The following is a 25,413-nucleotide window of genomic DNA, read 5'->3' as shown; positions in this document are numbered from 1 at the left end:
TTCAAAAATGTATACACAAATTGTTTTGTGGCATTGGTTGCAATCCAGCATTGTGTCAGCACTCCCCCCTTTCCCTTTTCACCCCACTTTCTCAGGTTCCGTTCTTCAGTTTTCCTGTCTGTCCCTGGCTTCTCCTCTTTGTTTTTGGGCAGGTGAAGCCCATTTGGTGTCATTTACTTGATTGATCTAAGAAGCGCATTCCTTACATGTGTTACTGTTTGTTTTATAGGCCTGTCTAATCTTCGGCTGAAAGGTGAACTTCTGGAGTGGCTTCTTTTCTTAGTTAGAAGTGTGTCCAGGGCCATAGTCTGCAGAGTTCTGCTCTGACTGGGATTGCAACAGAGGGTAGTGATAGAGTGGGAGAAAATGTAGAACAAATGATCAGATTCACAAAAAAAGACCAGACTTCCCTGTATATTTTATTGAAGAAGGCCTCATTGCACAGTGGTTAAATGCCAGGTTGCTAACCCAAAGGTGGGGAGTTGGAACCTATCACGTGCTTCCAGGGAGAAAGATGTGCCAGTCTGCTTCTATAAAGATTAACCCACTGCCATTGAGTAGATTCCAAATCATAGTGTAAATGTAGGACAGAGTAGAACTGCCCCATAGAGTTTTAAGCCTGTAAATCTTTAAGGGAGCAAACTGCCACAACATTCTCCTATGAAGTGCTCTGTAGGTTTGAATCACCAAACTTTCTGGTAGCACCAGAATGCTTAATGACTGCAAACCAGGGCCCCTTTCATACAGATTACAGCATTGGAAGGCCTCTGGGGCAGTTCTCAGGGGATCAGTATGAATCGAAATTAACTTGATAGCAATGGGTAGTGTATATACTTTACTGATGATGTATCATCATATAATAATTTATTATATTATGTAACTTCTATTAACCCACTGCCATGGAGTCAATCACAACCCATAGTGACCCTATAGGACAGGGTAGAACTGCCCAATAGGATTTCCAAGGTTGTGAATCTTTACAGGAGCAGAATGCTACATCTTTCTCCTGCAGAGCTGTTGGTGAGTTTGAGCCACCTCCTACATTTTGGTTAGCAGCCCAACGCTTTAATCTCTATGCTGTCATCAAAGTTCCTTGTAACTTCTACAGCTATCATATTCTTAATGCCTTGTTTCTCTGTGTTGCCCAATTATCACACTATTTTATTACTTTTACGTCTATAAAATCTTATATGTTGTATTTCCTCCTCTTTGTTCTCTTATCAACATATTTTTATTTTTAACTTGATCGTTTTCTTTCAGGATTTTATTTTAAAAAATGCAGCATGATCTGAAATACATAACTTTGAACTTTAGATTGCATTTGCTTGAATCGTTTTACAAAGGAGTTTGTAATGATATTTATTTTGTCCTTTTAGTTACATGCTCTCTTGGTGGTTGTATTTGATATTTTTAAAGCGTAAGCCAGTTTTTAGTATAATCATATTTAAATAATATTTTATTATCATGGAATACTGTTATTAGTAGAGGGTCAGCAAAAAGGAGGATGACCCTCAACAAGATGGACTGACGCGGTGGCTTTAACAATGGGCTTAAACTTAGCAACGGTTGTAAGGATGGAACAGGACCAAGCAGTGTTTTGTTCTGTTGTACATAGGGTTGTTATGAGTCAAAATTGACTCAAAGACTCCTAACAACAACAATATTAGTAGTAGTAAAGTGAAAAATATTAAGAATATTAAAATATTATCCTAATGTATTGGAATGTTACTAAATTTGTAAATTATAATTTATAGAATCAATTTTTTGAATACATTTAGCAAGTTAAATATTTTTCTTTTATCAGAATTTCAAAAGCAATAAAGCTTTCCTATAGATAAACTACTTTTTCTTTTTTGTGTTATTGTTATTTTATTTGTTATATCCTATTTATGGGTGAGAACATTGTAAACAAAATAATAATGATGTTAGAATAAATTTTTTTCTGAATTAAACAAGCATCCATCTTTATTTTATATCGTTGTGTTTGCTGTTTTGTTTTTTGAGTAAGGCCTATAAGGAAGAATGCATGTTCAATAGCATCAAATACTTTTTGGAATATATAAAATATGTATATTATCTTTCTTATATAACTTAGAGATATTGATTATTTACAGTCAAATGTGCCTTAGTTTATACCAACTTGGCTGACTATAGATAGTGTAAAAAATAAAATTTTTCCTAGATTAAACTCACATATGAACTCATAAGCCTTATTTGCAGCACTTAAATAGGAAGTTTCAGACAAGACCTTTCCAGTTAATGGAGAGCAAATACAGCTTAAAATTCATATACAAATTTAATCTTGTAGAAATTTTATTTTTAACAGTTCTGGTGATGGGGATAGGATTAATGGAACAATTTGAACCAGGTTAAGCTCAACAGGCAAGTCCTAATTGGTTAGATCACATTTTGGCTTCTGGGAAGGTCAGGCATTTACAGAAAGTACACTTTGTTAGGTTTTGGTTTGCTGACGTGGGGCTTAGCTTCAGTGACTGCATCTTGCACCGAGGATATTCAGGTTAACAATAAGTGTAAATTTATGATAGATCATTGGATAATATATTCCAGAATTGTGTTAGTATTTACATGCATATAGTAAACAGTTATTACTGTCAGTTAATTTTCTTATTTGTCAGATTTTATATTAAAGTTGGCTACCTGTTATTGAAAATATTTTCAATTCTTCAAATTTGTTTTGCAATATTTTTGTATTAAGAATTATCTAAAATTTTCAAATTTTAAGAAGGCGTTCAGTAGTCTTTTGATCCCATATCTTGATTGAGGAGCAAGTGATAAACTTTTACTAACTGCCATTTTTTCCAAGTACAATTTAAACGTAAATTTCCCCTATTAATATAAAAAGACCAAATCAAATTCAAAATGCCCTTCTTGACTTGCTCCTTAAGTTAAACTTAGATTAATAATTGTTAACATACATTTTAATGATTCTTTCTCCAGCTCTCCGTAAGGTCTGGCATATTTTTTGTTTTTGCCTGGGTTATGTATTCCCATCTACACTTACAGGTATTATAAAAATAACCACCAATTCACTTTAAGAGCTATAATATTCCTGACATACAAATGTTAATATAACTTTTATCATAATTTATATCCAATATAATTTCAAAACCGAAAAATATTGTAAAAATATTGTACCACATTTGACCATCACTGCCATGATAAATTATTTATTCTTTTTTTGCCATGCTAAATTATTTATACGAATGAATTGAGTGAAAGATTCTTTTTTTATAACAATGAACACTTCTCCAGCCTATCATCTCAAAGATGTTTACAAGGGGAGAAATAGCTTACTTTGACAAATCATCTAAATGTTTTATTCCCATATCATATTTTTATTCGGTAATCAGTAAAAAATGAAGAAATAAATAAACCTTTTTTTTTTTATTTCCAAAATGGCCATTGCTCAACAGACACAAATTCTGTGTATAAAAACAGGGAAAGAAATAGCCTCCTAAGGTAACACAAGCAAATTCCACTGTATTTAGTAATCATTTTATTTTCTCTTGAAGGATAGTCACTGTTATTACATGGAATTTTTAGATATTGTCTGCTTTATTTTGATGTAAGCCATGAAGACAGAAAATCAAAATTTAGGAGCAGAGTTTATACTTCTTGGTATTTTCCAATATGGCCAAATGAACACTGTCCTCTTTGTTGCCGTTGCAGGCCTCTTCTCAGTGACTTTGATGGGGAACATCATACTGATCCACCTCATCCGATTGGACACTTGACTCCACACTCCCATGTCCTTCCTCCTCAGCCAGTTCTCCTTCATTGGCTTGATGTACACCTCCACCACGGTACCCAAGATGGCAGCAAATTTTCTGTCAAATAGTAAATCCATTACTTTTTTAGGTTGTGAGATTCAACCCTTTGTAGTTTTGACTCTCAGTGGAACTGAAGCTCTTCTTGGTTTTATGTCTTATGATCGATACATAGCCATCTGTCATCCTCTACATTATCCTGTTCTTATGAGTAAGATGATCTGTTTGTTCATGGTCATGTGTATATAGGCCAGTAGTTTTAGCAATGCTTTAACACATACATTGTATGTATTTCAACTTCCGTCATGTAGATCTTGGCTCATTAACCACTTTTTCTGTGAAGTTCCATCTCTAATATCTTTGGTGCACCGGGACACCTCCCAATATGAGTATACTGTCCTATTTAGCATTCTTATCATTCTACCATTTTTGGCCCTTTTGGCTTCCTATGGGACTGCTTTCTCCACCTATACAAGACAGATTGGTTAGTTCTTCTGGCAGTCCATGGTATACTCAATATTCTTCACCAACACCACAATTCAAAGGCGTCAACTCTTATTCAGTCTTCCTTATTCATTGTCCAGCTTTCACATGCATATGATGCAATTGAAAATACCATGGCTTGGGTCAGGCCCACCTTTAGTCTTCAAAGTGACACCTTTGCTCTTCAACACTTTAAAGAGGTTCTTTGCAGCAGATTTGTCCAATGTAATGTGTCTTTTGATTTCTTGACTGCTGCTTCCATAGGTGTTGATTGTGAATCCAAGTAAAATGAAGCCCTTGACAACTTCAATCTTTTCGCCGTGCAATGCATATACCCACCACTGCCTTCGAGTCGATTCCGACTCATAGCGACCGTATAGCACAGAGTAGAACTGCCCCGTAGAGTTTCCAAGGAGCACCTGGTGGGTTCGAACTGCCGACCTTTTGGTTAGGAGCCATAGCACTTAGCCACTACGCCACCAGGGTTTCCTAAGCCACCAGCGTTTCCGCAATACATATAGGCGTGCGTATATCTATTCATGTGAGGGCTCTTATTTCTCTAGGATATATTCCAAGGAGTGGGATGGCTGTATCATATGATAGGTCAATTTCTAGTTTTTTAAGGAAGCGCCCAATTGATTTCCAAAGTAGTTGTACCATTTTACATTCCCACCAGCGGTGTATAAGTATCTCAGTCTCTCAGAAACCTCTCCAACATTTGTTTTTTTTGTGTGTTTTCTGGATTAATGCTAGCCTTGTTGTGGTGAGATGGTATCTCATTGTAGTTTTGATTTGCATTTCTCTAATAGCTAATGATCGTGATCATTTCCTCATGTATCTGTTAGCCGTCAGAATGTCTTCTTTTGATATCTTGCAGTAGTGTCTTGTAGTTTTCTTTGTATAGGTCTTTTACATCTGTGGTTAGATATATTCCTAAGTATTTTATCTTCTCAGAGACTATTGTAAATGACAACTGATTTGGTGATTTCCTCTTTGAAGTTCTCTTTGTTGGAGTATAGGAATCCAACTGATTTTTGTATGTTTATCTTGTATTGATACTTTGCTGAAATCTTCTATTAGTTCCAGTAGTTTTCTGGTGGATTCTTTGGGGTTTTCTGTGTATAAGAGCACATCATCTGAAATGGAGACGCTTTTATCTCTTTCTTACCAATTTGGATACCCTTTATTTCTTTTTCTAGCCTAATTGCTAGGGCCTCCAGCACAATGTTGAATAAGAGTGGTGATAAAGCGCATCCTGTCTGGGTCCCATTCTCAAGGGGAATGCTTTCAGGTTCTCTCCATTTCAGGTGATGGTGACTGTTGACTTTATATAAATGCCCTTTATTATGGTGAAGAATTTCCCTTCTGTTTCCATATTGCTGAGAGGTCTTATCATGAATGGGTGTTAGACTTTGTCAAATGCCTTTTCTGCATCAATTAATAAGATCATGCCGTTCTTGTCTTTAGTTTTATTTATGTGATAGATTACATTGATTGTTTTTCTAATGTTAAACCATCCCTGCATAACTGGTATGAATCCCACTTGGTCATTATGAATTATTCTTTTTTGATATGTTGTTGAACTCTATTGGCCAGAATTTTGTTGAGGATTTTGTGTCTAAGTTCATGAGAGATATTCGTCTGTAATTTAATTTTTTTGTGATGTCTTTACCTGGTATCATTATCAGGGTTAAGCTGGCTTCATAGAATGAGTTTTGGGATATTTCATTCTGTTGTATGCTCTGAAATATCTTTAGTAGTAGTGGTGTTACTTCTTCTCTGACAGTTCAGTAGAATTCTCTAGTGAAACTGTCAGGGAGAAGGCTTTTTTTTTTTTCTTGGGAGTTTTTAATTACCTTTTCAACCTCTACTTTTATTACAGGTTTATTTAGTTGTTCTACCTCTGTTTCTGTTAGTTTAGTAGGTAGTATGTTTCTAGAAATTTGTCCATTTCCTCTAGGTTTTCAAAATTGTTGAAGTACAATTTTTCATAGTATTCTGTTATGATTCTTTTAATTTCAGTTGGGTCTGTTGTGATATAGCCCATCTCATTTCTTATACTGGTTCCTTGTGAGTTTTTTTGTCAGTTTGGTCATTGGTTTATCAATTTTGTTGATCGTTTCAAAGAACCAGCTTTTAGTTTTGTTAACTCTTTCTATTGTTTTTCTATTCTCTACTCATTTAATTCTGCTCTAATTTTTATCATTTACTTTCTTGTGGTGCCTGAGGGCTTCTTTTACTGCTCTCTTTCTATTTGCTAGAGTTCTTGAGTTAATTCTTTGATTTTGGCCCTTTCTTCTTTTTGGATGTGTGCATTTATTGCTATAAATTGACATCGGAGCACTGCTTTTCTTGTGTCCCAATTGTTCTGGTAAGATGTGTTTTCATTCTCATTTGATTCTGTGCATTTCTTTTTCCACACTTTATTTCTTCTATAAACTGGTATTTTTGAGCAAGGTGTTGTTCAGTTTCCATGTGTTTGATTTTTTTTTCCTTGCTTTTTCTGTTATCGATTTCTACTTTTATGGCTTTATGGTCAGAAAGTTGCTTTGTAATATTTTAATGTTTTGGATTCTGTTACAGCTTTTATGACCTAATATGTGGTCTATTCTGGAGAATGTTCCATGTGCATTGGAGAAGAAAGTGTACTTGGCTGCTGTTGTGTGGAGCATTCTGTATATGTCTATGAGATTAAGTTGGTTGATTGTGGCATTTAAATCTTCCATGTCTTTATTGAGCTTCTGTCTGAATGTTCCGTCCTTCAACAGTGGTGTGTTGAAGTCTCCTACTATTACTGTGGAGCTCTCTATTTCTCTTTTCAATGTGTTAGCGTTTCCTTTATATATTTTGGAGACTTGTCATAGGGTGCATAAATATTTACTGAGGTTATGTTCTCCTGGTGTATTGACCCTTTAATCATTATATAGTGTCCTTTCTTATCATTTGTCGTGATTTTACTTTAAAGTCTATTTTGTCAGAGATTAATATTTCCATTCCTGCTTTTTTTGATTGTTGTTTGCTTGATACATATACGTATATATTTTTTTCTTCCTTTGAGTTTTAGTTTATGTCTTTAAGCCTAAGGTGTGTCTCTTATAGGCAGCATATAGATGGATTGTGTTTTTTTTTTTTTAATCCATTCTACCACTCTCTGTCTCTTTATTGATGCATTTAGTCCATTTATATTCAGCGTAATTTTTGATAGGTGTAAGTTTTTTTTATTGTGCTTTAAGTGAAAGCTTACAGTTCAAGTCAGTTTCTCATACAGAAACTTATACACACATTGTTATGTGACCATAGTTGTTTTATGTATTTTGGAGCCCTGTACTTGGGTGTGTAAATATTTATTATGGTTATGTCCTCCTGGTGTATTGACCTTTTAATCATTATATAGAGTCCTTCTGTAAGCTTTGTTGTGGATTTTACTTTAAAGCCTATTTTGTCAGAAATTAAAAATTGTCGCTTCTGCTCTTTTTTGATTGTTGTTTGCTTGGTATATATATTTTTTCCATCTTTTGATATTTAGTTTGTTTGTTTCTTTAAGTCTAAGGTGTGTCTCTTGTAGACAGCATATAGATGGATTTTGTTTTTTTTATCCATTCTGCCACTCTCTGTCTCTTTATTGGTGCATTTAGTCCATTTACATTAAGCATAATCATTGATAGGTATGAGTTTAGTGCTGTCATGTTGGTGTCTTTTTTTGTGTGCATGTTGTTGACAGTTTCTTTTTTCTACTTAATTTTCTGTGGTGGTGAGTTCTTTTTCTTTATATATTTTCTTTTCCTCTTTTTCATTCTTGTTGATTTGTATTTGCTGAATCTCTTTTACTTGTTTTTTTTTTTTATTCTGATGTTTAGGATTGTTAGTTTCCTTTGTGGTTACCTTAATATTTACCCCTATTTTTCCAAGTTTAAACTAACCTTTTATTTCTTCATATTGCCTGGAATTCTTCTCTGTATGAAAGATCTAGGACTACATTTTTATTCTCTTCTTTTTTTTGGTTTTAATGTTACCTTTTACCTAATGATGTTTCTGTTTCCCTATTTTGAGTGTTTTAGATTTGATTCATTTTTGTGATTTCCTTATCTGCATTGATATCTGGTTGCTGTCCTGTGTTCTAGTCTTGGGTTGTTGCCTGATCTTACTGATTTTCTAACCAGAGGACTCCCTTTAGTATTTCTTGTAATTTTGGTTCAGTTTTTACAAATTCCCTAAACTTCTGTTTATCTCAAAATGTCCTAATTTCAACATCATATATGAGAAACAGTTTTGCTGTATACATAATTCTTGGTTGGCATTTTTTTTTCCCTCAAGGCTCTATATATGTCATCCCATTGTCTTCTTGCCTGCATGGTTTCTGCCAAGTAGTTCGAGCTGAGTCTTATTGACTCTCCTTTGTAGGTGACTTTTTGTTTATCCCTAGCTGCTCTTAAAATTCTCTCTTTATCTTTGGCTTTGGCAAGTTTGATTATAATATTCTTGGTGACTTTCTTTTGGGATCTACCTTGTGTGGGGTTGGATGAGCATCTTGGAGAGATATCTTCTCATCTTTCACGATATCAGAGAAGTTTTCTGGCAACAAGTCTTCAACAATTCTCTCTGTATTTCCTGTTATCCCTCCCCTCCCGCCATTCTGGTACACCAGTTATTGGTAGGTTATTCCTTTTGTTAGAGTCCCACACAGTTCTTAGGGTTTCTTCTTCTTTTTTTAATTTTTTTGTCTGATTTTTCTCAAGTAAGTTGGTGTCAAGTGCTTTATCTTCAGTCTCACTAATTCTGACTTCCATTGCCTCAGTTCTGCTTCTATGACTTTCTAGTGAGTTGTCTAATTCTGAAATTTTATTTTCAATCTTCTGGATTTCTGTTTGCTCTCTCTGTATGGATTCTTGCAGCCTATTAAATTTGTCATTATGCTCTTCTCTAATCTTCTTAACTTACTGTATTGTTTGTCTTGTGCTTCGTGGCTTGTTTTACATTTTGCCTGATCTCCTCCCTGATGTCTTGAAGAGTTCTGCATATTAACCTTTTGTATGCTACCTCTGGTAATTACAAAGAGTTATCTTGATCAGGAAGGTTTCTTGATTCTTTGATTTGGGAGCTTGCTGAGGCCATCATGATCTGCCTCTTTATGTGATTTGATATTGACTGTTGTCTCTGAGTCATCGATAACTTATTGTATGTATTTATTTTATGCTTGCTTACTTTGTCCTAGCTTCTTGTTTTGTTTTGTTATGGCCAGATAGGCTCCTCATGTAAGGTAGCTTGATTATTGGTCCTTTTGAAGCTCTAACATCCTGTCACCAGGTGGTTAGAGCTCTTATAAAGTATGCGAGCCCAGGAATCCATTTACTTTTCTTGTATGGTTACAGGTCAGGTGTTCAGGTGGTCAGTCACCAAGTATTGGTGCAGGTTCTCACCTACAGTACTAGATGGGAAAGGGTGATTCATGTAGGCACAGGTATCTGGATTTAGTAGAGGGTCACACGCTGAGCAAGGCAGGGGGTCATAGCTGCCTCTGTTTGTGATGAATGCATGCCCCTGTTCTGCAGAGCACATACTTGGTTGGGTTTTGCAGCTTTACTATCAGTACCTAATGCTGTTGTCTGTAAGGACTGGGAGTCACCACTTATTCTTGAACCCCTGTCATGGGTGGCTTGGTGGAGTGGGTGGAGAAACCAGTCCCTGGGCCCTTGAAGTTGGTAGATGAGGACCCAGCTTAATGGGAAGAGCGGTGACAAATGTCATGAACCTGCCTCTTCACCCTATAGCTAAAACAGTTGAAGTTAGACTTCAGGTATACTGTGTTATACTGTGCTAAAGAGGGCCTATGTTGTAGAAATGGGCCCACACAGGTCTATGGAGGGGTGAAAGGTAGTCAAAGTCTGTGGAACCTTATGCCTGTGCCTAGGCAAAGTAGCTGTTTCTACCCTGATTTTCCGTGTTAGGGGAGCCAGAAAATTATTTTTTCCCTGTTTGTTAAATTGTTTTCTCTCCAATGCCTGGAAATGGATCAGGGTGTGTGATGCGTCCTACTTCCAGCCCAGGGGATGTGGCAATCTCTGAAGCTGGCTTGGACCCAGTGCAGAGTGGGAAGGGGCAGGTAAGTGGGAGAAAATTTTTTCCCAAAGGGGTTTTTTTTTTTTTTATCTGCACAGTAGGCTAGATGCATCTACTTATCTTTTGCTGATTGAGCACCGCTTTTCACTGATTCTGGAGGTATGAGTGAACTCTTCACCACTTGGTTTGATGCGTAAAGCATGTCCCAAATGCCACTGCCTTCTTCACTGAGCTGGCATCGGGGGATCCTGCCCGTGGGCTGCCAGTTCCTGCCAATTCATGTCTGGCAACTCCTCACTGGCTTTTAACCATCTCTCCTTCCCCCTCCCACCTAGTCCAATTTCTCAACTTTGCATTTGATGTTCATGGCTCCTAGATTGTCATATATAATCGATTCGCTTTTTTTTTTTCGGGTCTTTGTTGTAAGAGGAAGCACAGGAAGCCTCTAACCATTCTGCTGTCTTGGCCCTGCCCTTTTTTTATTTTGATATGATTTTTTTAATTTTGATATGTAGGATTGTTAGATTCCTTTGTGGTTACCTTAATATTTACTCCTATTTTTCTAATTTTAAACCAATCTTTTATTTCTTTATATCACCTTGACTTCCTCTCCATACAAAAGATCTATGACTACATTATTTAGTCCCTCATTTTGTTTTAATTTTGTCATCTTTTACATAATGATGTCTCTGTTTTCCTATATTCAGCTTTGATTTATTTGTGATTTCCCTATATGTGTTGCTATGTGGTTGTTCTTTCCTATATTCTAGTCTTCAGTTATTTGATGTTATTGATTTTCTAACAGGAGGACTCCCCACTGTATTTCTTTTAATTTTGGTTTGATTTTTACAAATTCCCTAAACTTCTGTTTATCTATAAATGCCCTAATTTTACCATCATGTTTGAGAAACAGTTTTTCTGGATATACAATTCTTGGCTGGATTTTTTTTTTCCCCCTTCAAGGCTTTATATATGTCATCCCATTGCTTTCTTGCCTGCATGGTTTCTGCTGAGTAGTCTGAGCTTAGTCTTATTGACTCTCCTTTGCCAGTGACTTTTTGTTTATCCCTAGACCCTCTTAAAATTCTCAGTTTATCTTTGTTTTTGGCAAGTTTGATTATAATATGTCTTGGTGACTTTCTTTTGGGCTCTACCTTGTGTGGGGTTACATGAGCTCTTTGGATAAATATTTTCTCATCTTTCACGATAACAGGGAAGTTTTATGTCAACAAATATTTAACAATTCTCCCTGTATTTTTTGTTCCCTCTCTTCTTCTGGTACTGCAGTCATTCCTCTTGATAGAGTCCCACGTAGTTCTTAGGGTTTCTTCATTTTTTGTAATTCTTTTATCTGATTTTTCCTCAAGTATGTTGGTATCAAGTGCTTTATCTTTAATCTCACTAATCTGACTTCCGTTTCCTCAGTTCCACTCCTATGACTTTCTGTTGAGTTGTCTTGTTCTGAAATTTTATTGTTAATCTTTTGAATTTCTGTTTGCTGTCTCTCTATGGCTTCTTGCAGCCTGTTAAATTAGTAATTATGCTGTTGAATAACCTCCTTAAGTTCCTCTATTGCTTTATCTGTGTGTTCCTTGGCTTATTCTGCATTTTGCCTGATCTTCTCCCTGATCTGTTGAAGAACTCTGTGTATTAATCCTTTGAATTCTATGTCTGGTAATTCTAAGAAATTATCCTCCTCCAGATTTCTTGATTGTTTTGTGCACTTGCTGAAGCCATCATGGACTGCTGCTTTATGTGATTTGATATTGACTGTTGTCTCCAAGCCATCAAGTTATTATATTTATTTATGTTTGCTTACCGTGTTCCAGCTCCTTGTTTTCTTTTTTGTTTTGATATGCACAAATAGGATTCTTGTGTTTGCTGGTTTGATTATTGGTGCCTTTGAAGCTCTCATGTCCTGTCACCAGGCAGTTGGAGCTGTTACTGGGTATGTGAGCCCAGGAGTCCATTTACTTTTCTTGTATGGATGAAGCTCAGAAGTCCAGGTAATTAATCACCAAGTGTGTGGGGTAGGCTCTCACCTACAGCCCTAGACAGGCAGGGTGATTGGAGTAGGCACAGGTATCTGGCTGCAGTAGAAGGTCATGTGCTGAGCAAGGTAGGGGGCTGATGGCTGCCCTTAAGTATCTGAGAGGAAAGTTCCGTAGAGGGATAGATGGGTGGATTTTGCAGCTGTACTATGGTACCAAATGTTGTTTACTGTAAGGACTGGAAGGCACCACTTATTCTTGGGCCCCTATTGCTTGTGGAGTGGGTGCAGCAACCAGTCCTCAGGCCTCTGATATGGGTAGGTGAGGACCCTACTTAATGGACAGAGCAGTGTAAAATGTCATGAACCCGCCACTCCACCTTATAGCTGGTACTGTTGAAATTAGGCTTCAGGTATATACCCTATTGGTGGCATAGTGGTTAAGTGCTACGGCTGCTAACCAAGAGGTCGGCAGTTCAAATCCACCAGGAGCTCCTTGGAAACTCTACGGGTCAGTTCTACTCTGTCCTATAGGGTTGCTATGAGTCAAAATCGACTCGACAGCACTGGGTTTGGTTTTAGTTTGGTTTTAGTTTGGTTTACTGTGTTAATGAGGGCTTACACTGCTGAAATGGGCCCACACAGGTTTATTCAGGGGTGAAAGGCATTCAAAACCTGTAGACGCCTTATGCCTGTGCCTAGGCAAAGAAGCTGTGAATGCCCTGTGTTCCTGGCTTAGGGGAGCTTGCAGATTATTTTTTCTTCTTTGTTAATTTGTTCCCACTTCAAAGCTAGGAGAATGGTTCAGGGCACATGATGGTTTCTACTTCTGGCCCAGGGGACATGATGGGTTCTACTTCTGGCCCAGGGGACATGGCAATTGTGAAAGCCAGCCTGGACCAGGTGTATAGCAAGAAGGGGAAAATAAATGGGAGGTACATTCTTCCCATAGGTTTTTTGTTTTTTTTAATCTGTGTGGCAGGTTTGCCAATTGAGTGCCTCTTCTCTCTGGTTTTGAAGGGTTGAGTGGACCCTCTGTCACTTGGTCTCTCCAAGTGTGGAAAATGTGCCCTGAGCACCATTGCTTGCCTCACCATGCATACCAGCCTACCCAGCCTGCAGATGCCAGTTCTCACCAGGTCATGTCTGGCAGCTCCTAGATTGTCATATATAATTGATTAACTTATTTTTTTGGTTCTTTATTTTAGGAGGAACCACAGGAAGTGTCTGATTACTCTGCCATTTTGGCCCTGGCTTTAAATGAGATTAATGTGAGGCTGGTGGCCTTTAACTTAAAACAATGGGATACTCCCAAAATCATTCTATGAAGCCAGAAAAACCCTGGTACAAAAACCAGTAAAGACACCACAAAAAGAAAATTACAGGTCAATATCCTTCATGAACATAGATGCAAAAATCTTTAAGAAAATTCTGGCCAATGGAATTCAAAAACACAACAAAAAAATTACCATGACCAGGTGGGATTGATATCAGGTATGCAGGGATGGTTTAACATTAGAAAAACAATCAATGAAATCCATCACATAAATAGAGCAAAAGACAAGAACCACACGATATTATCAATTGATGCCAAAAAGGTATTTGACAAAGTTCGACATGCATTCAAGATAAAAACTCTCAGTAAAATAGCAATGGAAGGGAAACTCCTCAACATAATAAAGGGCATTTATATAAAGTCAACAGCGAACATCATCCTAAATGGAGAGAGTCTGAAGCATTCCCCTTGAGAACGGGAACCAGACAAGGATGCCCTTTATCACCACTCATACTCAACACCATGCTGAAGGTCCTAGCCAGAGCCATTAGGCTAGAAAAAGAAATAAAGGGAGTCAAAACTGGTAAGGAAGAAGTAAAATCTCTCTAGTAGAGACGATATGAACTTATACACAGAAAAACCCAACTAATCCACAAGAAAACTACTGGAACTGATAGAACATTTCAGCAAAGTATCAGAATACAAGGTAAACATACAAAAATTAGTTGGCTTCCTCTACACCAACAGAGAGAGCTTCCAGAATGAAGTAACCAAATCAATACCATTTACGATAGCCCACAAGAAGATAAAATACTTAGCAATAAATCTAAGCAGACTTAAAAGACCTATACAAAGAAATCTACAAGACACTACCGCAAGAAACCAAAAGAGACATACATAAGTGGAAAAACATACCTTTCTCATGGATAAGAAGACTCAACTTTGTAAAAATATCAATTCTATCCAAAGCTATCTACAAGTACAATGCAACCTCAATCCAAATTCCAGTGGCATTTTTTCATGATATGAACAAGGAAATCACCAACTTCATATGGAAAGAGAAAAGACACTGTATAAGTAAAGCATTACTGAAGGAAAGAACAAAGTGGGAGGCTTCACAACACCTGATTTTAGAACTTATGATACTTCCACGGTAGTCAAAACAGCTTGATACTGGTACAACAAGAAATACAATGACCAAGGGAACAGAATTGAGAATCCAGACATAAATTCGTCCACCTAGGAGCAGCTGATATTTGACAAAGGCCCAAAGTCCATTAATTGGGGAAAAGACAGTCTCTTTAACAAATTGTGCTGGCTAACTGGATATCCATCTGCAAAAAAATTGAAACAAGGCCCATAACTCGTGCTATGTGCAAAAATGAACTCAAAATAGATCAAAGACCTAAATATAAAATCTAAAACGATAAAGATCATGGAAGAAAAAGTAGGGACAACTATAGAGGAACTAATATATGGCGTAAACTGAATAAAAAACATTACTAACAATGCACAAAAACCAGAAGAGAAACTAGTTAATTGGAGCTCCTAAAAATCAAACATTTATGCTTATCAAAAGTCTTCATCAAAAGAATAAAAAGACAACCTAGAGACTGTGAAAAAAGTTTTGGCTATGACAAATCCTATCAGTGTCTAACCTCTAGAATCTACAAGATATTGAAAAACCTCAACAACTAAAAGACAAATAACCCAATTAAAAAATGGGCAAAGGATATGAACAGGCACTTCACCAAAGAAGACATTCAGACGGCTAACAGATAAACAGAAAATGCTCACTATCTTTAGCCATTGGAGACATGCAAATCAAAACTACAATGAGACAGCATTTCACCCCAAGAAGGCTAGCATTAATTCAAAAAACACAATATAATAAATGTTGGAGAGGTTGTGGAGAGACTGGAACACTTACACACTGCTGGTGGGAATGTAAAATGGTACAACTACTTTGGAAATCGATTTGGCACTTCCTTAAAAAGCTAGATATAGAACTATCATATGATCCAGCAACCCCATTCCTTGGAATATATCCTAGAGAAATAAGAGCCCTCACTTGAATAGATACATGCACACCCATGTTCATTGCAGCACTGATCACAATAGCAAAAAGATGGAAACAACCTAGGTGCCCATCAACAGATGAATAGATAAACAAATTATGGTAAATTCACACAATGGAATACTACACAATGATAAAGAACAATGATGAATCTGTGAAACATCTCATAACATGGATGAATCTGGAAGGCATTATGCTGAGTGAAATTAGTCAGTCGCAAAAGGACAAATATCGTATGCGACCATCACTATAAGAACTCAAGACAAGGTTTAAACACAGAATAAAACATTCTTTGATGGTTATGAAGGTGGAGAAGAAGAGAGGGGGTATGCACTAACTAGGTATTAGATAAGAATTATCTTAGGTGAAGGGAAGAACAACATACGATACAGGTGCTGTCAGGACATCTGGACTAAACAAAACCTAAGGAGTTTCCTGAATACAACCAAACACTTTGAGGGACAGAGTAGCAGGGGCGGTGGTCTGGGGACCATGGTTTCAGGAGAAATCTAGGTCAACTGGCATAACAAAGTGTATTAAGAACATATTCTACATCCCACTTTGGTGACTGGCGTCTGGGGTCTTAAGAGTTATCAAGCGGCCATCTAAGATACACGAATTTGTCCCAACCCACCTGGAGCAAAGGCGAAGGAAGAACACCAAAGACACAAGGAAAATATTAGCCCAAGAGACAGAAAAGACCACATAAACTAGAGACTCCATCAGCCTGAGATCAGGAGAACAAGATGGTGCCTAGCTACCACCAATGACTACCCTAAAGGGGAACACAAGAGTCCATGAGAGTGCAGGAGAAAATTGGGGCTCAGAACTCAAATTCTAGTAAAAAGACCAGTCTTAATGGTCTGACTGAGACTGGAGGGACCCTAGAAGGCACGGCCCAATAATCTCTGTTAGCCCAGAACTGAACCCCTTCCTGAAGCCAACTCTTCAGACAAAGGTTAGACTGGAGTATAAGACATAAAATGATACTAGTGAAGAAAGTACTTCTTAGCTCAAGTAGATACATGAGACTAAATGGGCAGCTTTTGTCCAGAGGTGAGGTGAGAAGGCAAAAAGGGACAGGATCTGGTTGAATGGACATGGGAAACCTGGGGTGGAAAGGAGGAGTGTGCTGTCACATTATAGGGAGAGCAACTAGGGTCACATAATAATGTGTGTATAATTTTTTTTTTATGAAAAACTAACTTGAACTGTAAACTTTCACTTAGAGACAATTAAAAAAAAAGATTCCACAGACAATTTCTGATCAAAAGGTGAAAATGCAAAACAGAATTTCAGTTTTTCATGGACTCTTGACTTTCCAGAAACATGGAGTGTGGCTGAACACCTGAAACTATTACTCTGAGATAATCTTTAAATCTTAAACCAAAATAGCCCATGAAGTCTTCTTAAAACTGAAAAATAGTTTAGCTTACATAGTATAAAAGATCTGCCTTGAGCATATCCTATTTTAAGAATGTTCTATATGGAATCGAACTGACAAAAGCATCTCGAAAGATTAGATAGGAACCTTATGGGGCAGTGAGATTACATTAATGAGGGAGCAATAGCTCAAAAAGGAGGATGAGAATGGATTTAGCAAACTAAAGAATCTAATCAGTGTCACTAAATTGTATATGTAGAAACTGTTGAATTCATTTATGATTTTTTGTGTATATTCTCAACAAAAACAAAATAAATAGATTTTTTTTTTTTAAGTTCATTCATTGGGGTGTAAGAAATACTTGGATGTAAGTGGAAACGAAAAATAGAAAATAAAATATTTTTATTTGTCCCAAAGTTTTGCACATACAAAATTAAAAAAAGTACTTAAAATTTCTGTAATTCACAAACCAAGAGGTGCATTCACCATAGTGGGAGATCAGGTCTACATGTGGTACACATCACTGAGCAGTCAATTACAGCAGAGTGTTGCTGGATATGCTGTTTATATTTGTATGGCAAATCATCACAGAACAAAACCTAGCATTCTCGGTTGATGACTTCCTTCTGCCCTAAGTGGAGGAAGCAAGGAACTAATTAGGGAAAACTTTGTGTAGCACTTTGTATTGATTTAGAGAGCAGTCCATATAATCACAGGGCCACAACATCTAGTGTAATGGAATGAATTGTGACTATTTTCCAACTATAAGCCCTCATTCCTACTTTTAACATAAGAATATTGCACATATGATCTGGAAAAACTATATTCGTGAAAATAATATAGTGACACAGACAGAAATGCTGGAAAAAAATTTGTTTTGTTTTGTGTTTTTTTAACTTTATCTTAGGTTGTACCTGCCTGTTTTACCACCAAACTGTTCATACATATGTGTGCTTCTTTTTGTAAAATATTGTGAAATAAAAAGAAATTCAAGAAGAGTAGATTGCTCATGATAAATAAAAATTTTTATTTCAATTTGTGGAAAAGTCTATAGTTGCCTTCAGTCTGAAAATAGATAAAATAAAGAAGTAGAAAATCAATGGTTCCTAACTATGCAGACGTGGACATTAATGTGATGGAAAATTTACATTGATTTACATTATGGTTAAGAACTCTTAAAATTTTTACATATTGTTTTTATTTCTCATTGTAAAAAATATTTAAAATATTTATTTTATTCAGAAATGAATTAAGTAGAAGTAAAAATTCCCTACTTTTGTATTAATGAAATAAAAAAGTTTTGAAAATACAAACTGAAAATTAATGCACTCTTGCCTAGCTATATTTGATAGATATTTTTCTAGGTTAGAAATACAAGTTTTCCTCACTTTTTCAAACTAGACATGTTCTAATGCCTGACTGATGGGTATTTACAGTCATTGGAATTCTTTCCATTTTTTTTTCTTTTGCTTCAAAGAGTGCTCTTTTAAAATGTAACAAAGACAAGTATGTAAAATCATTTATTCCCATTTTACAAATTCCTAACTTGGATTGTACCTAGCACAAATATAAATATTGAAAACAACTCCAAAATATATCACCACAAAGCCTCACAATCCATATTTCCAATGAAAGAACAGTTTCTTTCCCTTGGACCGTTACCATCACTAAGTATTTTCAAATCTTCTGATATCTGCTAAACCATTTGGAAAAATGATGAATTCCGACTGCCATTTTAATTTAAATTTTAGCTAAATTAGATAACTTTCCATGAATGTATTAGTGCCTTCTTATCTTCTACTGGACATATATTTTGCTCATTTTTATACTGTTATGTTGATTTGAGGAGTTCTATATGTGTTATGGAAACCCTGGTGGTGTAGTGGTTAAGTGCTACAGCTGCTAACCAAAGGGTCGGCAGTTTGAATCAGCCAGGTGCTCCTTGAAAACTCGATAGGGGCAGTTCTACTCTGTCCTACAGGGTCACTATGAGTCGGAATCGACTCGACGGCACTGGGTTTGGTTTTTTGTTTCGTTGTATGTATTATAGGAAACCTGGTTGTGTAAAGGTTAAAAGCTATGGCTGCTAACCAAAATGTCAGCAGTTTGAATCCACCAGGTGCTCCTCGGAAACCCTATGGGGCAGTTCTACTCTGTCTTATAGGATCACTATGAGTCAGAATCAACTTGATGGTAATGGGTTTTGGTTTATACGTATCATATAGTCAGGAAAGAAAGAAGAGACCAAAACGATGTAAAAAAGAGACTTTGAAACTTGCTCTTGAACTTCCAGTATCTAAAGCCAATGGAAGAAATTAAGAAATAAAATAACTGAACAGAGGATTTCAAAGGGCAGTTTGAAAAGACAAAGTAAAATATTATAATGAAATGTGCAAAGACCTGGAGTTAGAAAGCCAAAATGGAAGAACACGCTCAGTATTTTTCAAGCTGAAAGAACTGAAGAAAACATTCAAGCTGTGAGTTGCAATATTGAAGGATTCTGTGGACAACGTATAGAGCAACTCAGGAAACATCAAAAGAAGATTGAAGGAATACACAGAGTAATTACATCAAAAATAATTGGCTGATGATCAGCATTTCAGGAGGTAGCATATGATCAAGAATCAATGGTAGTGAAGGAAGAAGTCCATGTTATGCTGAAGGGAATGGCAAAAAACAAGGTGTCAGGAATTTGACAGAGTATCAATTGAGATGTTTTTGCAAACAGATGCAACTCTGGAAGTGCTCACTTCTATGCCAAGAAATTTCAAAGACAGCTACCTGGCTAACAGACTGGAAGAAATCCCTATTTATGCCCATTCCTAAGAAAGTTGATCTAACCAAATGTGGAAATTATTGAACAATATCACAGGAAAGCAAAATTTTGCTGAAGATTATTCAAAAGTGGCTGCAGCAGTGTATCAACACAGAACTGTTAGAATTTCAAGCAGGATTCAGAAAAGGACATGGAATGAGGGATATTATTTCTGATATAAGATGGAATCTGACTGAAAGCACTGAATGCCAGAAAGATGTTTACGTGTGTTTTATTGACTATGCAAAGGCATTGGACTGTGTGGATCATAACCAATGATGGATAGCATAGCAAAGAATGGGAATTTAGAACACTTAATTGTGCTCGTGAGAAACCTGGACATAGATCAAGAGATAGTTGTTTCAAAAGAAAAGTGGATACTGCATGGTTTAAAGTAAGGAAAGGTGTGCATCTGGTTTGTATCCTTTCACCATACTGATTCAATCTGTTTACTGACCAAGTAATCTGAAAGCCAGACTATATGAAAAAAACTTGGCATCAGGATTAGAGGAAGACTTATTAGCAACCTGTGATATGCAGATGATAAGACCTTGCTTTCTGAAAGTGAAGAGAACTTGAAGCACTTAGTGATAAACATCAAAGGCCACAGCCTTCATTATGGATTACACCTCAACATAAAGAAAACAGAAATCCTCACACTGGACCAATAAGCAACATCATGATATATGGAGGAAATATTATAGTTGTCCAGGATTTCATTTTAATTGGAGCCACAATCAAAGTCCATGGAAGCAGCATTCAAGAAATCAAATGACGTATTACTTTAAGCAAATCTGCTGCAAAAGACCTCCTTAAAGTGTTAAAAAGCAAAGACGCCACTTTTAGGACTAAGGTGTGCCTAATCCATATGCATACTAAAGCTGGACAATGAATAAGGAAGTCCAAAAAACAATTGATGCCTTTGAATTATGGTTTTGGTGAAGAATATTTAATATACCATGGACTGCCAGAAGGAGAAACAAATCTGTCTTGGAAGAAGTACAGTAAGAATTCCCTACTGAGAGGATGTGGGGCCAAGATGATGGAATAGACAGAAGCTTCTGGTGAGCCCTCTTACAACAAAGATATAAAAAAAAAAAAACAGTAAAATGATTATATTTATGACAAGCTAGGAGCTCTGAACATCAAAGGCAAGTTTAGAAAATGAACTAAGGAGCAGGGGGAGGAAGAGGTGGTTCAGGAGCGGAGCTGAGTTACCAGACCTGAAGCACCGGGAGCACTCAAACACCATTCCTGGGAGCGGCTGCAGCAGGCTGATACTAGCGTTTGACCTCAGTTTTCTCAGGGAGAAGCAGCCAGCCACACAGACTACTCACCTCCGGAACCAGAGAAGAATGTCGCTTTCAGCAAAAGCTAAGTACTTACATATATTTTACTGCCCCCCCCCGCCCCGAAGTTCACTTCAGCGGCTGCTGACTACCCTGGCCCTGAGATAGGCCCTATTGAGCTCCTAGACCCATCCTCCATGCCCTGGAGAAGGAATAAATTCACAGTTGGGGGAAAGGATAATTTGCCAGCTTTACTAACTGGGGAGATCAGGACAGAAGCGGCTCCTGTCCAAGCATAGATGGTCCATGGACTTTGAGTACCTTTCCCCTCTACATGGACCTGTGTGGGCCTATTTCAGGAGAATAGGCCCTTGTTGGCAGACTACAACTGTTTCAGCTGTGCAGTGGAGGGGGGTGTTTGATGTTTGACACCGATTCGCCTATTAAACAGGGTCTTCACCTACCCACATCAGGGACCTAAGGACTGGTAGCTCCACTCAGGTCACGCAGCCACCTGTGACAGGGGTCCAAGGATAACTGCTACCTCCCTGTCCTTACAAACAAAAGCATTGGGTGCCCATGGCCTGTCTGCAGAATCCACCCACCTGTATGCTCTAGGGAACAGGAACAGGCTTTCCTCAGAGACACTAGGGGAATGATTCTCAGCCCCCTGTTTGTTCAGACACTAACCCCTTGCTGCAACCAGGTACCGGTACCTGCACCAGTCATCCCTGCCCAGCTGAGACTATAGAACAGAGCCTTACCACACACTTGAATTTCAGCTACCTGGACACCTGAGCTGAATTCCTATAAGAAAAGTGAATGGACTCCTAGACTGATATACCTGATAAGAGCTCTAGCCATCTAGGGACAGGACGTCAGATCTCCAAAGGTGAAAATAATCAAGCTAGCTCACTCAAGCAACCCACCTGGGCATATCAAAAGAAAACTAAGCAAGAAGCTACGATACGGTAAGCAAACATAAAATAAATTCATACAATAACTTACAGATGGTTCAGAGACAACAGTCAATATGAAGTCACATAAAGAAACAGACCTCAGTCACCTCAACAAGCTCTCAAAACAAAGAATCAAGGGATCTTCTAGATGAACATGCCTTTCTGGAATTACTGGAGGCAGAATTCAAAAGATTAATATACAAAACCCTTCAAGAAATCAGGTAATATGCAGAACAAGCCAAGGAACACACAGATAAAGCAGTTGAAGAAATTAAAAAGGTTATTCAGGAACATAAGGAAAATTTAATAAGCTGGAAAAATCCATAGACAGACAGCAATCAGAAATTCAGAAGATTAACAACAATAAAATTACAGAATTAGACAACACAATAGAAAGTCAGAGGAGAAGAATTGAGCAAGCAGAAGACAGAATTTGTGAACTTGAAGACAAAGAACTTGGCACCAATATATCTGAAGAAAAATCAGATAGAAGAATTTTTTTTTAAATGAAGAAACTTTAAGAATCATGTGAGACTCTATCAAGAGAAATAACCTACAAGTGATTGGAGTTCCGGAACAGGGAACGATTACAGAAAATGCAGAAAGAATTGTGGAAGGATTTTTGGCAGAAAACTTCCCTGATATCGTGAAAGATGAGAAGATATCTATCCCAGATGCTCATCAACCTCCAAGGAAGGTAGATATTAAAAGAAAGTCACCAAGACATATTGTAATCAAACTTGCCAAAATCAAACATAAAAAGAGAATTTTAAGAGCAGCTAGGGATAAATGAAAAGGAGAGTCAATAAGAATAAGCTTGGACCACTTGGCAGAAACCATGTGGGCAAGAAGGCAATAAGATGACTTATATAAAAAAAATTGAAGGAAAAAAACTGCCAGCCAAGAATCATATATCCAGCAAAAAAATGTCACTCAAATATGAGGGTGAAATTGTGAATTTCCACATAAAAAGAAGTTTAGGGAATTCATAAAAAACAAACCAAAACTACAAGAAATAATAAAGGGAGTCCTCTGGTTAGAAATGCAATAATATCAGATATCAACCCAAGACTAGAACAATGGGCAGAGCAATCAGATGTTAACCAAGACAGGGAAATCACAAAAATAAATCAAGATTAAAAAAATGCTCAAAACAGGAAAACAGCTATGTCGTTATGTAAAAGAAGACAACATTAAAACAATAAAGAGGGACCAAGAAATGTAGTCATAGATCTTTCATATGGAGAGGAAGACAAGGCTATACAAAGAACAGTTAGGTTTAAATTTAGAAAATAGGGGTAAATAATAAGGTAACCACAAAGGAAACAAACTATCCCACTCATCAAAATAAAAAAAAAAATACTCAGCAGAAACAAAATCATCAATGAATATGAGGAAAAGACAATATGTCTACTCAGCACAAAAAATTAAGTGGGAAAAAGAAACTGTCAACAACACACAAAAAAAGACATAAAATAATAGCACTAAATTGATACCTATCCATAATTACCCTGAATGTAAATGGACTGAATGCACCAATGAAGAGACAGAGAGTGGCAGAATGGATTAAAAAATATGATCCGTCTATATGCTGCCTACAAGAAACACACCTTAGACTTAGAGACAAACAAACAAAAACTCAAAGGATGGAAAAAATATATCAAGCAAAGAACAATGAAAAAAGAGCAGGAGTACCAATGTTAATTTCTGACAAAAAAGGCTTTAAAGTTAAATCCACCACAAAAGATAAGGAAGGACACTTTCACTATATAATGATTAAAGGGACAATATACCGGGAGGATATAACCATAATAAATATTTATGCACCCAATGACAGGGCTGCAAGATACATAAAACAAACTCTATCAGCACTGAAAAGTGAGATAGGCAGCTCCTCAATAATAGTAGAAGACTTCTACGCACTCACTTCTTTCGGTGATGGACAGGACATCCAGAAAGAAGCTCAGTAAAGACACGGAAGATCTAAATGCCACAATCAACCAACTTGACCTCATAGACATATACAGAACACTCCTCCCAACAGCAGGAGAGTGTTTTTTCTTTTCTAGTGCACATGGAACATTCTCTAGAATAGACCACGTATTAGGTCATAAAGCAAGCCTCAGCAGAATCCAAAACACTGAAATAATACAAAGCATCTTCTCTGACAATAAGACCATAAAAGTAGAAATCAATAACAAAAAAAAACTGGGCAAAGGAATCAAACACTTGGAAACTGAAAAATTACCTGCTCAAAAAAGACTGGACTATAGAATACATTAAGGATGAAGTAAACAAATTCATAGAATCCAATGAGAATGAAAACACTTCCTATCAGAACATTTGGGACACAGAGAAAGCCTGCTCAGAGGTCCGTTTATATCAATAAATGCACATATACAAAAAGAAGAAAGGGCCAAAATTAAAGAATTATCCCTACAACTTGAACAAATCGAAAGAGAGCAACAAAAGAAACCCTCAGGAACCAGAAGAAAAGAAATAATAATAATTACAGCAGAACTAAATGAAATAGAAAAAATAATTGAAAGAATTACCAAGAGTAAAAGCTGGATCTTTGAAAAAATCAACAAAATTGATAAACCATTGGTCAAACTGACAAAAGAAAAACAGGAGAGGCAGCAAATCACCCAAAGAAGAAATGAGATGGGCAATATTACAACAGACCCGAAAGAAATTAAAAGAATCATATCAGCCTACTATGAAAAATTGTACTCTAACAAAATTGAAAACCTAGAAGAAATGAAAGAATTCCTAGAAACACAAAATCTACCTAAACTAACACGAGAGGCATAACAACTAAATAGATCCACACTGAAAGAAGATATTGAAAAGGTAATCAAAAAACACAACCATAAAAAGCCCCGGACAGGGCAGCCTCTCTGCAGTGTTCTATGAAACTCTCAGAGAAGAGTTAACAGCGCTACTACTAAAGGTATTTCAGAGGATAGAAAAAGGCGGAATACTACCAAACTCATTCTATGAAGCCACCATATCCCTGATACCAAAACCAGGTAAAGACACCACAAAAAAAGAAAATTAAAGACCTGTATCCCTCATGAACTTGGACGCAAAAATCCTCGACAAAATTCTAGACAATAGAATTCAAAAACACATCAAAAAATAATATCCCATGCCCAAATGGGATTCATACCAGGTATGCAGGGATGGTTCAATATTAGAAAAACAATTAATGTAATGCATCATATAACTAAAAAAAAAGACAAGACTCACATGATTTTATGAATTGATACAGAAAAGATATTTGACAAAGTTC

General features: G+C 36.8%; 1 pseudogene; it reads left to right on the top strand.

The window, feature by feature from the left end:
• Nucleotides 1–3,551: 3,551 nt before the first annotated feature.
• LOC135227878 (olfactory receptor 2AK2-like) overlaps nt 3,552–25,413 on the top strand; it is a 44,772-nt pseudogene continuing 22,910 nt past the window's right edge.

The sequence above is a fragment of the Loxodonta africana genome, chromosome 16 (assembly GCF_030014295.1).
Source record: "Loxodonta africana isolate mLoxAfr1 chromosome 16, mLoxAfr1.hap2, whole genome shotgun sequence".
NCBI classification, from domain to species: Eukaryota; Metazoa; Chordata; class Mammalia; order Proboscidea; family Elephantidae; genus Loxodonta; species Loxodonta africana.
This window is presented reverse-complemented; position numbering and strand designations above follow the sequence as displayed.